This window comes from Indicator indicator, chromosome 3, assembly GCF_027791375.1.
Source record: "Indicator indicator isolate 239-I01 chromosome 3, UM_Iind_1.1, whole genome shotgun sequence".
In the NCBI taxonomy this organism is placed as follows: domain Eukaryota; kingdom Metazoa; phylum Chordata; class Aves; order Piciformes; family Indicatoridae; genus Indicator; species Indicator indicator.
Window position 1 is genome coordinate 26645336 of NC_072012.1, and position 14148 is coordinate 26659483.

The following is a 14148-nucleotide window of genomic DNA, read 5'->3' on the forward strand; positions in this document are numbered from 1 at the left end:
GAAATTTCACCAGATGATAAGTAAGGTGGGGCATAGAGAGGAAGACTTAGCAATGGAATAGGAAATTGAGGATATAGGTTATGTTTTGAAATGGAAGTTTTACCCTTCTCTTTTCATATCTTGGGTCCCTTAATTCTGATGTACTCAGTTACAGATCAGAATATGGTCATTTATCTTCTGAAAATCAGATTGCACTGGAGCATCTAAATGTTTGCATCTAAAATCATACCTTATGATCAGTTCTGAATATATAAGATTATTTCTTTGTTTTCTGAGTGCTTTGAATGCTCAACAAAAAGTAGATGTGTGTTGTCGATAAAGGCTACTCTGGACAAGAATTATCAAAGACAAAAGATTTTGATTATTCATCAGAGATTAATTCTGGTTGCTGAGCCTCCTGTGTACAACAGACACCTCAAGGCACTTAAAATACATTTTGTACTTTTCCTTCCTCCTCCAAAATGTACGATTTAAAACAAATGAAATATACTGGCTGCCTTTGTCACTGTGAGTTACTACTCTAAGATCAGTAGTGAAGTGTTTCTCTCTCAGGAACAATGTTTTCAGCATATTGTGAACTTCTAATTTTACAAAACTAAGTTACATAAAAAAAAAAATTGTTTGTTTCTGAAAGTATTTTATGTGCCTCTTCCAAAGCAAAATTTGAAAGACAGAGGGGAATGTCTTATTTGAATGCTATTAAATATCCTTTATTTCTCAGCTTGCAAACAAGTAACTTTTTCAAAACACGTTGGAGGGGAACAGAGGACTAACAAAAGAAAAAAAAAAAAGGAAATAAAAAAGCAAGCATAACAGATTAACTAAGAACAACCTCTAGAAATGCAGTAAAGTTTTAAATATTTTTTGAAATAAAGCTTCTCTGTAGCTTTCTGTTAGCCCAGGCAAGGACATCCTTCATTGATTTGAACATCTGGGATATCAAATGGAGCAAATATAAACACACTATAGCAATCAATATGACATATAATTTACCAATTTCATTATTCTGATTCTCCTTTTTTTTTATCTCCCCCATGAGGATTCATTTCTTCTCTGCAGCAGCACAGGTTTTATGCATGCAGTATCCTCAGTCATTCACTTGTTTACTGAAACTGTATCCACACGCCGTTGCATAAATCTTTAACCCAGGCACTTAGTATCTAATATAACCTATTCATCACCATCATGAGTTCTAAATAAAGTTTCCAAAAGAAAGTAAAGATTTCAACCGTGTGCCTATATGGCAAGGTGGAACAGCTGAACTAGAGGGTGGTAAATGGATTGTTTGACAGGAAAATCACAGCACTGCCTTGCCCACTGAACTAGTAGAAACAAACAAGCACAAGCCAACACTGAATGTAGACACAAGAAGCCAAAAACCAGAGAAACATAATAAAATAAAATAAAATTACTAGAATATTTGTTTAAGGTGAAAAAAGAGAACTAGCTTTTCTCACATAAACCCAAATATTATTAAATAACATGAACAGCTCAAGTAAAAAAACATAAAGGCTGTTAATTAAAAAAAAAAAAACAAAAAAACAAACAACCAAACCTAAAATTAAAAAAAAAAGGAAATGTAATAAAGGGAACAAAGAAAATTTCAACAAATAACTTTCAGAACAGTCATGAAAAAGTTTAGCAATAGAAACTGTGAAGGTGTCTGTGTTAGGACTATAGGGTCTGATAAAATCAAAGGAGCAACATAAGCACGTGCTGACGTGCTGAGAGCAATTTACGTTAGCTAAGGAGCCTGAGGAGTACCTCAACCAATGATTTAACTTCCCATGAGCCAGCGTCTGTTTTCCTTCACAGCATAAGAAGAAGCATATATATAGTGCTATAGATTAAAGGAGAGAAGTGGTTTAGAGTGGATTCTAACACAGGCATAACAATATATGTCAACCACCCAAGACAGACTATAATGATAGGAAATGTTGACATTAGCTGTCATCTGAAATTAACTTACTGAGTTGTGAAGGTGCCAACAGAATGCTGACAGTAGCATCCTGAACCAGCTGTTAATGTATGATAACATTGCACAAAACAGTAGCTCACAGAGCCCCAGTGCTAGTAAAGAGTGCCTTCCCATCACAATGACTAATGCAAGGGTAGGATAGCTACTCCTGTTCATGCAGAAAGTATTCACATGAATAGATGAAAACAATGGTGGGCTGCTTCTGTCCATGTTCTTCAGTCACTGCTACATAAATGTATTTAAGCAGCCTCCAGAGCAGAAATTACATAGCTGCCTAATTGAGATGCTATTAGCAAAGAATAACAAAAAAAAGTAGAGTGAAGCTCGAAGAAAATGATGTTTCATTTATCACAAGTTACAATTCTTCCTCAATGAAGCCATGTAGCACTTGTTTTTTTGCCACAGATACATTTGTTTCTTCCCAAAATTTGAAGAGAATAACATGACTGTGATAATTTAACTTCCACCCCGTGCAAAGCAAATCAAATGAAAGTGAGCTCTGGAACATCAGGAATTCTCTCTGAGTAAATGACGATGACCTCACTGTGTGCAGGAAACGAACACCCACAAAAATGAGAAAAATCACAAATAGTTGTAATACCACCCAAACTCCTCATTCTTACTTGAACTGTTACAATCATAGGAGAATCTACAATATTTTATACCCAATAGCACTTAGAATGCCATACAATCATGAGCTTGTTTTCATTTTAATATTTTTTCGAAAGCTGATAGGACTTGTCATGCTCCCCTTCAAAGAAAAAAAAACAACAATAAAAAAACAGGAATGCAGAGACTAAAGACTGGTTGTTATTATGTTCCAAGTGCTTCACACTACATGGAGACTGGAGACAGCAAGACAGATAGAGAAACAGTAGAAAGCTTTGTCTCAGAACAATTAAACCTTATGTCAGGAAAAGAAAATAAAATCAAATCTGTTTAAGAGCTTGAGAACAGAGGCTTTGCAGATGGATTAATCAACTAAGCTTCCAACCACTCAAGAGCAACCTGAAAGGACAGAGTGTATGTACAGCATTTAAGGACATTATTCTCACTTTGGAAATTGTTTTATCCTATTCAGCTGATTTGTTGACAGAAAACACTAACCCAGGGTGAATATAGTTATGCCTAATGTCAGGTTGTGTAAAGGTGAGAGAAGTAACACATATGAGAGGTTGCTAGAATTATGAAAGACAGACCGTTTCAATAATTATTTAAAAAAATATTTAAAAATAAGTATTGTCAATGATGTCATGTCGCCTCGGTTTAAAAGATATCATACTGATGGTAAATATCTCCATAATTTTATCAGGAAAAGCTTCTATACAGGCACAAAATTACAGGAGCAGAACCAAGTTACCCTTTTCACTTCTGCTGTCTGGAGGTAGGGCTAGGGTCTTTGGAGATACCAAACGCAAGTGGGAAATGCCTGTTGCTTGTATGTTGACAAGGCAATCAGATCTTCTGGAAATTCCTTGGTACAAAGGTGTTGCTATATTTATATGTTATTTAATCCTCATTTAAGTTAGTATTGCATAGTCCAAGGCCTACAAGGATCTGAAATGTCACCTGTAACTGATTCCTTTAGGCTGCAAAGATGTTCCAATATTTTTTAAGAATTATGAATAGCTGCAACCATCCTTTTAAGTTTCTGGCACAGGAGAACCAGAAGATGAACGCCTGTTTCCTGTTCTTCTAAAGCAAGACCCAGCAGCATCTGCCAGTTTGAACATACTGACTAGCAATCTCTGAATGTTTCCTTTCAGCTGTGATGATACGAAATTTCCTTTGGATGTTATTGCCCCGGAAACATCGGTCTTAGAAACAAGTCACTTTACAATGGAAAGTCATTATCAATGCACAGTTTTAATGTCCTTTATGTATAGCCAGAATTGCAGTGAGCCATGCAGAAATCTAAATTATTTAAACTGCTTCTCAGTGTGGTTGGCTGTACTTCTTTTGGTGAAAGAGCAAATTTTTCATTGAGCTAAGCCACCGGTAGAAAAACTCTTAATAACAGGTTAGAACAGAGATGGAATTGGAATAGCCAAGTATAGCAGGAATCTCTCTTTTTTGGATCATTGCAAACACCAGTGTACTCTTTTGGAAGATGAATGCTAGTAAATGGAGTGGGGTTTGGTCATTATTTTTCCATTTGGTAATCATTTTTCTGCTAAGTAGGCCTTACAAATGTTTATGAGATGTCTGAGCAATTTAATTTCAATTCAGCTTGCTGGTTGTATATTGAAAGGAAAAAAGGAAGGCTGCTCTCTTCCTTTGTGCTAGCTGCTTCACTCAGTTTCAAATGTTGTCATGGAGGAGAAGAGCCGTTTTGGGAATACAAAATGTAATGAGGAGTCACAGCTGAACACAATGAGTGTGGATCTGTAGGGACACAGGAAGTTCCTGAGAAGAACAAATGTCCACATCTTGCATTTGCTGAAAAGATGACTCATCTAGGAACCTGCATGGGTTGCTGTAGAGCTTCTTTCAACCCAGGAACACATGGATACTTTCTAACTAAAAGAGAAATGCAGAAAGTCAAGGGGGAGAAGCTATTCTGAAATCTTTATTTTAATTGTACCCATTGAGTTAGAGTTTCCTCTACTTCAGAAATGCCTCGTTCTTCACTGATTATCAAAACCTAATACTACGAGATGAAGGCCCTGCTAGACCTTAACTTTACCCTGCTAGACCTTAATTTTGCTTACCTGAACAAATCTGTGTGACTCCATGGCATTGGCAGTTTGTATTATTTTGATAATAAGCTCTGCAAGCTTACTCGCCTTTCCATTCATTTTTCTCCCACTTGGGAGACACAACAGGTCAGCCAATGGGTTAGGAATAGTTACAGCCTATAGTATTGTGTAGGCACATCCACTGCAATAACTACAAGCAGTTCTAAAGGAATTATTTTAACGTTTTTCAGTCTGATTTGGCTACTGGTATGGTTTTGACAATGGGGAGTGCAGTGCAAATTAAAAGCTGAGCTTGTGGTATTGCCTCTAGCTGTGTATTCCTATGCACCATGAGTCTTGTTTGCTTTCTACTTACTTGTAAAGATGCTCTGGGTTTGGAAACAAGGCAGTCAGCTTGTAAGGCTGATTTGCATCCAACAGTAACTTTTAATGCTCTGAGAACAGCTCTTTTTCAAGAACAAACATGATCTGGAGGTAAAAATGTAAAGAAAATGGCATTGCTTCTTGTTTCATTTCTTAAGATTATGCCTTAAACTGTCACAAGTTGAGAGCTTTCCCAAGTTTAAACTTTAGTCACTCAGGGAAATTCTTCAGAAATGTGTCTAATGATCCTGTGTGGTGACACCAGACATAGCTTTCACTGTTACTTTCCAAAAAACTGTATGAAAGCCATACACATGAACTTCATCAGTTCTTCAGTGCTCCTAAAAATTGCTGCCATCTACAAGGAAGAATAAATTGCAGAGTTTTCTAACATTAATAACGAGAGAGGCATGTGTTTGAGGATCACTCTGCCTTCATTCTACCCACAAAAAGTTCCTTACAACAAGGTGCAACCAGTTTTACAACAGGTGCACCAGTTTTAAGGACATTAGGAATGTATTAGTTCCTTAGAGAGTGAGCTGGTTACAGGAAATGTGTGCTGCACAGTGATCTATTGCTCAGCTGTAGCATGCATCAGGTTCCAAGGCAAGACTGTATTGCTATATTAATTTCACAGAAAGGTTTCCCTTACTAGAGTGCATTGACCAATATTTCATCCCTACTTAAACCAGATAAAACAGCAGGCTTGCTACTGTACCAAAGTAATTAATTCCAAATGTACAAAATAAGATTAAAGTAGCCTATATCTAGTTATTAAGAAGTCCAGCAGAGAACTCTTACAATGACAGGTAATATTAGCCTCTGAGCCTTTATGACTTACATGGTAATAAAATGGGGTTACATTTTGGAATCAGATTGATAACCTGACCAAATCGATTTCATTAGTGTATCTGTCATATTTGCTGTTAATGATGGCTAACAGTGGAATCGAAACTGACAACAATCCCTGAAAAACTGTGCAGTTCAAAATTATATTATACTGGCATTCATGAATTTTAATACCCCTTTTTTATCATGATTTTTTTAACTCCTATTTTAAATTTGAAGCTTACAAGAAAAGAATTAAACTTTCTACACCTGTCTCAATTCATATTATTTCTATTGTTACAAGTTAATAAGCTCAAGAATGGAAGACATTTGCACTAACTAAACCAAAAATACCCTACTCAAGAGTCTCTTGTGAGTGTTTAAGGGGAGCTGGTTGATTCTCCACTGCTAAACTGTTGACATCAGAGTAATTTCTCTTGAATGACTAGAGAGCTTTAGGACACCCAAACTGCTGTTTAGAAGACTGTTTGGGGTAGACTCTATTCATATTAACAGACTTTGGTCCTCTGGTGGGTAACTCTTTAAAGCCAATGCAAGTTCTGCAAAAATCTCCAGGTGAATGTACCTACTACCATGAATCATCATAGCTCTTTAATTCCGTTAGTAGGGATTAAATGTATGTGAGTTAAAAGTGTGTATCTCAGAGCAGCAACTGAGAATATCAAAATACCCATACCTAATGCGGTAACAATCTCTTTGCTGGTTGAAAATGTGACATTTACAACTCCTCTATATCCCTTGACCCCCCCCCCCCCCCCCCCCCTTCCTCCTCCTCCCCCCCCCCCCCCCCCCCCCTTCAAATGGCACAGAGTGGAATGGAGGGATTGTGGTCAAACCATAACAGTTCCTCTTTTCTGCTCCTTACAGCTCACATTTTTCCTTGCTTCAATGCTGGTCATCCTAAGGGCTGTAGGTACTTAATGAGAAACCTGATCCTGTGTGGGTCTTCCACAGGCCACAGTTCCTTCAAACCATATCCACCTGCTCTAGCATGTCATCTTCCACAGACTGCAGTGTGCATACCTGATCCACCATGCTCTCTTCTACAAGCTGCAGGAGAATATCCACTCTGGCACCTACAGCAATTCCTCTCCCTCATTCTTCATTGAACTTGGTATCCACAGGGCTGTTTCTCACAATTTTTCCCCCTCACAATTTTTGCCCCCCTCACTCCTCAGTGCCATGCAGCATCCTGCCCTTTCTTAAACTGATTTTCCCAGAGAGGCCACCACCTTGGCTGAGGGGCTCAGCTGTGCTGTGCAGTGGGTCCATTGGAGCTGAAGCTATGTCCAGTACAGGGCCACCCTAGCTCTCCTCACAGAGGCCACCCTGCAGCCACTCCCCTGGATGTGGACACCCAATGAAACACGTCTTGCTGTAACTGTAATTTCATTGTGAGAGTACAAAGTAAGAAGAACTTCATACTGAGAAAACGAAGTAAGAGGGATGCCTGTAAAAAGACAAGAGGACAACTGTGAGGAAAAATTAACATTTCTTTGCTGTGCAGTTAGAACAATCTAATGCTTCTGGTGGTGTGCTCTGCAGAGATAAAGGCAACAACATGCAGGTCCAGCAATGTGTATCCAGCAGGGAAGTTACCTCATTTGCATATTTCCAGACAATCAGGATATTCTCTCCCAGTGGTTCCACTAGACAATTTTGTCCAAAAAGCTGCACAAAAGCACTTGCCCTCCCACCTGTTGTGTGTTTGGGTGTTTTCTTTCCTCCTTTTCTTTTCCCCCCCTCACAGCTTTATTCATTAACTGCAGCACAGGGAATTTAGCCTACAATCCAGTACCTTTTAATATAAACTGTCTTCAAAAGAAAACTCCACTGATCATCAATGCCACTTAAGTAACAACTTCAAACAAACAAAAAATAATGTCCAAACTGCAGACATCAATGTAAAAAAGCTATGGTACTGTTTCTTAACAGAGGTGCTGAAACCTTGAGAAAATAGGGAAATAAGTAAGTCAGTGAAGCCAACAGAGCCTAGCTTTATCTCCTTGGCAATCTCATTTTGAACTGAACACAATTCCCTTTTCCCAAGCCTGTGACATCTCCTGTCTCTGGGAATAATTGCATTTTGAGTGGATTAAATAAGGACAAGCAAGAGCCTTTGTAAAAGTATTTGCTCCCTTATTCAGCCAACTATAGATATCTGAGACATAGACTTTAGCAGAAAAGAACCATATTGAATTTACTGATACAGAGTAGCAATCAGTCATAGATTCATAGAATCACCGAATCATAGGATCACAGAATGGTTTGGGTTGGAAAGGACCTTAAAAATCATCTATGACAAACCCTACTGCCATGGCCAACCCCACTGCCATGGCCAGGTACAAGTTCCACTAGACCAGGTTGCTCAATGTCCCATTCAACCTGGCCTTGGAAACTTTCAGGGAGGGGACATCCATAACTTTTCTAGGCAACCTGCTTCTGTGTTTCACCACCCTGACAGTGAAGACCTTCTTCCTTATATCTAATCTAAATTTACCCACTTTCAATTTAAAGCAATCCTTGTCCCATCACTACATCCTCTCATGAAAGGTCTCCCTCCAGCTGTCTTGTAGGTCCACTTCAGGTGCCAGCAGGCTGCTGTAAGATCTCTTGGAGCCTTCTCTTCTCTAGGATAAACTACAGTATAGGTTTTAGCTAGCTGACCTCACGAGGGGGGACAGGGGGAGGATTACTCCCCTCCAGCAGGGGTGCAATAGAAGCCGGAAGTGGTGCCACTGGGCAAGCCAGGGGAAGATTTAGTATTAATGAGTTTTCAATGCTGTTCTCCTCATGCTCACTACAAAAGGAAATGTCTGGCTGGGGGCAAAAGCGAGTTTATGGAACACAGAGTTCATCTTACAGGTTGTAAAGTTTCTTGTTCCAGATTTTTGTCCCTTATTACCCACTTTGGGGTTGGGGTGCTTCCCTTTTCCCTTGGTTTGCTCATATAAGCAGTTCATGTGTAGTCTGTTTCCCTGTCTGCCACACAGACAGGTATTTTTCTTCATACTATTTTGTATTATAGCCTTTTTTTTCCCTTTAATCTCAACTCCTGTGGGTTTTCTGTTATCTTATCTGCCTCCCAGACACTCTTTCTCCTTGTCCCACCTAAGACATGGGGTGAGGGAGGGGTGCAGCAGTGGCTCAGAGACTTGGTCTAACCATAACAGTTTTGATTTCTTTTCATCCTCTCATGATCATGAGAGTAGAGCTTGTTTACAGCAGACTGTTTTAATCCAAGACAGTGACCCAAGCTCTTTCTCATCAGAGGACGTTCTCTATTCCTCTGATGATCTTTGTGGCCCTCTTCTGGACTGTCTCCAAAAGGTCCACATCCAATTCATAACTCTACATTTACCTGTGTTTGCTGAAGAGTAGTCAATTCATTTAGACTTCATTCAGATCAGCTCACTGATTTTGAAGATTAGCACTGATGTCTATTGCTGCACCTATTCCATGTAAAGTCAATAACAAAAATAACTGGGAGATGAACCTCTTATCTTCTTCTCCACCACCTCCCTCCCTCTCTCCCTTCCAATCCCTTCATAAAATTTAGATTTTTACTTAGGGGGTAAGGAACAGGCTAGTAGATTGACTATTGTGTGGACAAGATGTGAGTGCAACGAATAATGAATTTTATAAGGAAAAATCTGGATTTGCTCAATCTTAAGAAAGTTTTTTTTACTAGATTGTCTTGAGTAGGAATCTCTATAACTCATATGTTTGCATGCTGGACTTTCTGATCCATCACGCTGTGGTGGAGTGCAAATCACTGGAAAAAAAAACATATCAACCAGTTTTGAAGCTCTAGTAGGAAATCTTGGAAAATATGGCAGCAGCATGTTCATGTAATGCTCTTTAAAGGGAAAGTAAACATTGTTATTTTAAAGACATTACTCTGCAATATAAGCAGGAAGAAGTTCAATGATCCATATAAAGAAAAACTAAAGATAGTATTACTACTTTCGAACACAAGTTGTCTCTTTGTGCAATTCTTGTGTTGCTTTGCACCATAATCCTGAATCCAGGCTAACTTAGTAACTAATAGCTAGAATCACCTGAGTACTATGAATTAGCATAGCACCCTATATAGTGTTATTACTTTGTTACAACACAGAGCAGCTGGTGCTTATCAACATGGTTTCATCAAGGGTAAATCATGCATTACAAATTTGGTGGCCTTTTATAATGGAGTTACAGCATCAGTGGATAACAGAAGAGCAACTGATATCATCTTCCTGGACTTCTGTAAAGCATTTGACACAGTCCTGCAAGACATCCTGGTCACCAAGTTGGAAAAACGTGGACTTGAGGAACAAACTTTTCAATGGATAATGAATTGTCTGGATGGTTGCACTCAGAGAGTTGTAGTCAACGGTTCAAATGGAGACTGGTGATGAGTGGCATCCCTCAGAGGTCAGTACTGGGACCAGTGATGTTTAGCATCCTTGTTAGTGATATGGACAGTGGGACTGAGTGCATCCTCAGCAAATTTTCAGATGACACTAAGCTTTGTGGTCAGGTTAACATGCTGGAGGGAAGGGAAGCCATCCGGAGGAACCTGGACAGGCTTGAGTGGTTGGCCCATGCTAACCTCATGACGTTCAGCAAGGCCAAATGCAAGATTCTGCATGTGGGTTGGGGCAATCCCAAGCACAAATATAGACTGGGCAGAGAATGTCTTGAGAGCAGTATTGAGGAGAAAGCCTTGGAGATGTCAGTTGATGAAAAACTCGACATGAGCCAGCAATGTGTGCTTGCAGCCCTGAAGGCCAACAGTATCCTCAGTTCCATCAAAAGAAGTGTGATCAGTGGGACGAGTGAGGTGGTTCTCCCCTTCTACTCAGCTCTTGTGAGACCCCACTTGGAATACTGCATCCAGTTCTAGTTCCCGCAACACAAGAAGGACATCAGACTGTTGGAGTGGTTCCAGAGGAGGGCCACTAAGATTGTCAGTGGCCTGGAGCACCTCCCCTGTGAGGACGGGCTGCTAGAGTTAGGGTGTTCAGCCTGGAGATGACAAGGCTCTGGGGAGACCTTATAGCCAACTTTCAACACTATGAGAAAGCTGGGGAGGGACTTTTCACAAGGGCCTGTACTGACAGGAATGGGGTAGGGGGGGGATAGCTTTAAGCTGGAAGAGGGTAGATTTATACTGGATATTAAGAAAAAAATCTTTACAGTGAGCATGGTGAGACACTGAAACAGGTTGCCCAGGGAAGTTGTGGATGGCACCTCCCTGGAGGTGCTCAGTTCAGGTTGGAAGGGGCCTTGAGCAACCTGGACTAGAGGAAGGTGTCCCTCCCCATGACAGGGGGAACTGGAGCCAGATGATCTGTAAGGTCCCTTCCAACCCAAACCATTCTATGATTCTGTAGTCCCTTGTTAATAAATCCCTTCAGAATTTAAAGTGTACAGGGGAATTACGCAGAGTACTCAGCTGTCTTCTCAGAGCTGCTAATTTTCTGGCAAAATATAGGAGGTTGGGATTAGTAATACACAAATATGCTTTGCTGTAACAGGGAGCTGGTTCTGAAATCACAGGGCTCTCCCTGTATGACAACAAATTTAAGCTGATAAACATTGCTGGGCTCATGTCAGCTCTGTGAAGGATAATTTTGTGATGTACCATTGTATGTGTAAAGTGAAGAGACATATTTGCTCGTTCACTGGGTACTGGCATGGCAGATGCTGATGTAGCTAAACTGACAACCGTGGCATAACAAAAAGACAGAAATTATGATCTATTGCTGACTTTATGTTGTCTGTATACTTGGAACATAACCTTTAACAATGCATCCTTATATAAGCTTCTTTGCTTAGTTTCCCTTTCTAAAAAAAGAGATTAGTGTATTTCCCCATAATGCATTCAAAAGTGCATTCTATTTTTTTAAAAAATTGCAAATTTAAAGAAACTTTGCATGACTGTGGGCATTAGTGAGGTATATAAATCACAAGCACTTAATTTGACTAATACTTTAAATTATACATAGACCTTTTTCAGGCCACAAAATACAACAGCATTGTTTACAATCTAAATCTAATTAAAGGATATGCAGGAATGAGCAAAGGAATCAATATCTAATATGTTTTTTCCATTTGCTTTCCTCATCACTACTAAAATGTCAGAGAAAATGCCGATACTTTGATCTCATACATGTGTTCTCTTGGTTTTCCACTGATACAGACAAGGTCACTTGTGATAAAGGATGCTCTAAATTCTCTGGAAGTTCCTCAATTAATGGGTGGTTATTAGCCAGTGTATTCCAAAAATGGCAGAAAAAATAAATGGATCTCAAATACAAACTCTGGGATATCATAAAACAAAATACATCTTTGATTTTAAGCATAGAAAAATCACCTGATTACCTGCAAAAATATTTCACAGTTCAGAGGTTAAATACTTTGTTGGATGTTTTACTTTTGAGGGTATCTAAAAGTTGTCATAATAAATTTCTATGAATGTAGTTTCACAATCAGTCTTGGGAAACTGTAATGGAAATCATCCTGTGATATAGCAGGCAATTTATTGAGAACACAAGAATGTAATATTTTTTTCCCTGAAAACTTAGATTTGACAATCTTACCAGTGGTAATCAACCTTTCCCTCATGCTAATGGTTGCTTCTGTTAGACTGAGCTCTTTCCTCAATTGTGCAGAGGCTTGTGCTATTATTTTATGCTAAACTGTTTTGAAGGATGACTTGTAGACAGGTATAAGAAATATTATCTACATTAAAGTTATTGTTCCCTGATGTGCATTTCCTCATGTTGTTCCTCCAATTTACATGGCATCCGTCCTCTAGAATCTGTCAATGATTCTTTTTCCTCCATATTTGACTCTTCACTTTTTTCTAAACAACATAGCTTTTCTAGAATTAGATACAATATTTACTAAGAATTAAGCATTCTCATTTATCCCTGAAGGAAAGCATGTTTGCAAAGAAATTTAAACAGTGTGCAGAAAACAACCCAATAGTGTGGAAGATGACTGACTGCTCCTAACCCTTTTAAGACATCAGATGGATATGGTTCTGACACAAATACAAATACGATTTCCTTCAGTGATTTCAAAAGGACTGAGATTTTTATTCTTATGTTTAGACTTCTCTCAACTTGTTAAAAATTGAGTTAAATCTGTGTAATATTAAAGAAGTCAGGTGGACAGTGAGCACAGGAGTAGTACTAGCAATGGTGATGCAGACTTTCTGTGGTAAACAATCCATGAAAGGCAAAAGAATAGAAATAAGGTGAAGATCAGTGAAAAGATAATAAATGTCTGGGAGTATATGGAAAATTAACCAATCTGTTTTCACAGTAAGAGTATCATTTACCTATGAGGTTGTAATGACTGTGAAATAATAAAATGCACCATTTGACTTTATTTTCTTATAACTTTGAACTTCAAGAAAAATCTTATAGCAATTTATTTGGAAACATAGACTATCATCCATAACTTTAAAATAATTTTGGGTGAATGCATGTTTTTTCTTTAATATTTTCTGTTTTTATGCTGAGCTCAAAGAAACTTCTTAGAGAAAACAAGTGTATACTCACATAGAATTTCCTTCCCAAACATTTAAAACATACTAGCTAAATGAATACTTCACTTTTGGGGGGAAAATTTTATAATAAATAAAAAAATGTTGTAATTTTTAGATTTTTTTACTCCTATTAGACCTCAACTGCTGTAAAAAAAAAAATGTCACTCAAATAATAGTAGTGTGAAACAGATTGTATTTCATTAAATCTATAATATATATAACTGAATTAATCTTTACAATTTAAATACATGGAAGGAAAAGAATGCATTCACACATTTAATATAATGTAGGTGTTGATATACATGACATCAGTGAAAAAATCCTGAAAGAACTAAATTGAGATAGGAACCATGTGTTATGGCATGGTCATACAAAAGAAATTTCAAGATACTGGACAGAGAAGCATCTGTTGTGAAATAAACAATTGCTAAAATTCATCTATCTAAATTTATATACCTTCAAGTTTGACATCTTGAGTAGGATTTTCTTGCCTAAGCTTTAACGGCCTCAAGGACAGGTGGGTTTTTTTCAGGGATTTTCTTATAGTCAGTGGAGATCTTGCAAGTACATGTAACAGTGCCCTGGGAAAGATTTATGTTATCCCAAGAAACGCTCCAACATTTGGCCCAGTGAATTGCCTGCAAACTACTAGTGTGCTCTCTGTTGGCTGTACTGTGAGCTAGCTCATTACAGCTAGCAACAATATGTAGCTT